This window comes from Daphnia pulex, chromosome 2, assembly GCF_021134715.1.
Source record: "Daphnia pulex isolate KAP4 chromosome 2, ASM2113471v1".
Classification (NCBI taxonomy): Eukaryota; Metazoa; Arthropoda; class Branchiopoda; order Diplostraca; family Daphniidae; genus Daphnia; species Daphnia pulex.
This window is the reverse complement of record NC_060018.1, coordinates 9,590,965-9,594,201: the sequence shown is the minus strand read 5'-3', so window position 1 is coordinate 9,594,201 and position 3,237 is coordinate 9,590,965. Positions and strand designations below refer to the sequence as shown.

The 3,237-nt window shown below is 36.8% G+C and overlaps 1 long non-coding RNA gene across 1 annotated transcript; it reads left to right on the top strand.

The window, feature by feature from the left end:
* The first annotated feature begins 1,155 nt into the window (after positions 1–1,155).
* Positions 1,156–2,365, top strand: LOC124205709. Its single transcript, XR_006879444.1, has 5 exons — positions 1,156–1,510; positions 1,655–1,735; positions 1,824–1,901; positions 1,962–2,071; positions 2,139–2,365. It is a non-coding gene; the product is annotated as an uncharacterized LOC124205709 (long non-coding RNA).
* The last annotated feature ends 872 nt before the right edge of the window (positions 2,366–3,237 follow it).

Genomic DNA, 3,237 nt, shown 5'->3' with positions numbered 1-3,237 from the left:
CTACAGCCTGGACTTATGCTGCACCAAGCCTTAAGAATAATACGTAATAATAAATTATTTTGACTTTGAATGTTGTCCTCGTTGTTTCTTAAAAAATAAAAAATAAACTAGAATGTTAAGCAGAGACCCCTTTTTCACGAATTTAGGCTTGTATTGTTTTGGCTGATGGCTAACCTTACAATCACAATTGTAATATCCAATGATTCATACTTTCACTCGTGTTGGTGGAACCACGGACAGAGATAAGGAGAGACAATGCCTTATTAAAAATAACTGACAGCGTCACCCCCTTCTAAAAAATTGCCAGGTTGAGAAAATTATACTTGGTACCCGGGGTTGCCATTGGGATACAATTAATGGCCTGGGGACTTCTGTTTTTAAGTCGGTTGTCATCACATTTTGTTTTGACAGTTGTCTTCTGCTTGTTTACATATATAGGGTGGGAAATTCCACACCACACAACGCAACAAAACGAGTCACGTTGGGCAGACGACACGATGGCTGTTGTCAAGGAAGCAGACTTTTCAAACACTTTTACGCAAGGCAGCAAGGCAACTCCCGAGACCCGAGTATAATTCCCGCAATTATTTAGGTTAAAACTGCTGAATATTATTTCCGCGGCATGTCAAAATTCTTTTATTGGTATTTAAAGTTACTTTTATTTTCGTTTCTTTATGTAATTTGTTTTTCTTTATTTTATTTTATTGTTGCATCAAAAATTACTTTTTTTTCAATTATTTAGCACATACTCGATCTACTTGAGTTGCACCCAGGTAAACGGGTAGTAATCGATTTCACCCGGGTACTCCTGGTATCGAGTAGAGACGACGAGTACTCGACATCGCTAGATCGGATGGGTCCGGCAAAGTCAGACAAAGCGAGGGGCAATGCCTGAAGCTCTACTGGCAGGCATAAAGTTACTTCAACTGCTCAGTAGCACGATCTATTCAAATGTAAAAAAAGATGCCAAACAGCTCTACATATAAAAACCGTGGCAATATAAAAATTAATGTTATATTTTTTTCCCTTGTTTGTTAATTTCTGGTCTCTTTTTTATTTTGTTTTCGTTTCTATTTTTTAGTTACTACGTTTTCGTAGTACGTTAACGTTTGCGCCTATTTAGAAAGCTGCACCGTCGGTTTGGTTTACAGAGAAAGTTAACAGTTATAGTTTTACCATAGACAAAGACCACTGGTTGATGCTCGTCATAAGAAAATGAACATGGCCAACTGTCGCCAACATTCTTGCTACCCTTCCTCCGATTTATCCAACCCCGTATTACTTGTCCTGCCCTCTAGTGTACGTTTTCATCTCTACGTTCTGTTTCCTGCTCGCCAACCGCCCGTCATTGTTCGTGGCAGTTCGTAGAGTCCTCGACGTCGTGAATTTTCAATTTTGCAAAAGAAATGTTGTTGCCGACAGAAAAAGATAAGCTTTGTATATTGTTTCCTTTCTGATGATGATGGAAATCATAGAATTGGGCTGCTGGTGCCAAAACAAAAAGATTGTGGTATGTTTCCAAAGTATTAACAGTTTTCACACAAGCTATCCTGTTGATCCTCTTGCTGAATCTCTTAATTGTTCTCAAGCTTAAAACGTATTTTTTTTTTAATAATCAAAGCATGTAACACAATATTACTGTTGTTATTTACAGGTTGGCCAAGGAAATATAACCCATTTTCTGATTCCAACAAAGAAAATCGTCAAGCTCTCACTTCCAAATCTTCTAATAATGGTAAATTATTCCAAGTTTTCATGTCATTTCATCATTGCATATTTCATTACAAGGCATGGTCAAAATAATACCAAAATTGTTATCTTAGGGGTGGAACATGTAAATGCATTCCAATATCTGAGCACTGGAATTCGTCAGCCTCCCATTTCCAAAGCTTCAAATAATGGTACTTTGAAACATAAATGTTTAAATTTAAAGCATCAAATAACAGATTCATTTTTTGCAGGTACACTCATATTTTATCTATTCTGCCAGCCCCGTGAATACTCTGAGATCACTGATAGTTCCAATAGGTCAGGTAATGTGTTTGCAGGGTAAATGTGTCCAAGCTCTAAGGTAAATAATTATGAAAGTGTAAAGGGTTAGATTGTAATCTAATCAAACTCTTTTTCAATAATTCAAGGCTAGGGCACTGTAGCATTTAATTACCTTGGCGGTTTGGCACATATGTCAAATATATCCCCCATCATATCCCATTCCATATGATCCAAATGAAGAATATGCAATAATTTATCTTGGTTAAACCTTTGTGACCCATACCATCATATGCCTCGTTATCCAAATGAAAAAAAAAGACTAGGCAATTGATAATGATTAATGAAGAAGAAATGAAATATATACGAAAATTGACTAAGATATACCCATTCAACGATTTCAATAAATCAATGTCCAAACAATGTTTCTCATTTCTTACCTTCATTTTATTAATAGCAATCATCACTTTACAACATGAAAATTTATAAGCAAACAATATAACAATTAAATGCAACTTATCATAGAAATTTTTATGGAAAAACCACTTGGGATTTTTAAAACGTTAGCAAAGAATTTGAAAAAAAAACAGAAATAAATCAATCTTCGTCTGCAACACCCTTCGTAGCCATGGTGCAGTACAGCAGTTTATCCGCTAGAGGCACTACAATCGATACGGGAGCTCGGGGTCAGTAGGGATAGGGCTAAAAGGATAGCACATGCGAAACCAGTCTTCTTTATCTATGGTTTTACCCTAGGAGCTAAATTTCCACACACTTCTTTTTCTTTTATTACTCTTCTTCTCATGAAAAAAATGACCCCTCTTGAATTGGTCGCGAAAAAGCAGAGAAAGCTCACGAAATGAAACAATCTGATAGAACCTCAGTTAATTATTTTCTGAATTCTTTCACCTCTGAAATGCGTTTGAAATTAATTTTCTGAAATTTTCACTCTCATTCTTTTTGGGTACTCGAAGACCGGGTAGGGTCTCTTCGAGAATGCCTTCGATTACCATTAGCGTACTCAAAGGGTTTTACACCCTACACCGATCTTCGAGTTCCATACCCGAGTTCGGTTACCCTGGCGCACCGAAGCCCTTTCGGTTATCTCTTCGAGTACGCTGAACTAGCCTTAAACTTACTCGAGATTTCGGGTAGGTCACTCGAACAGTTAAACGTACACGAAGTTCGGTGCGAAAAACTTCATTTATTATAATGAAAAACTATCAATCTCGAAAAATTTATAAGTCC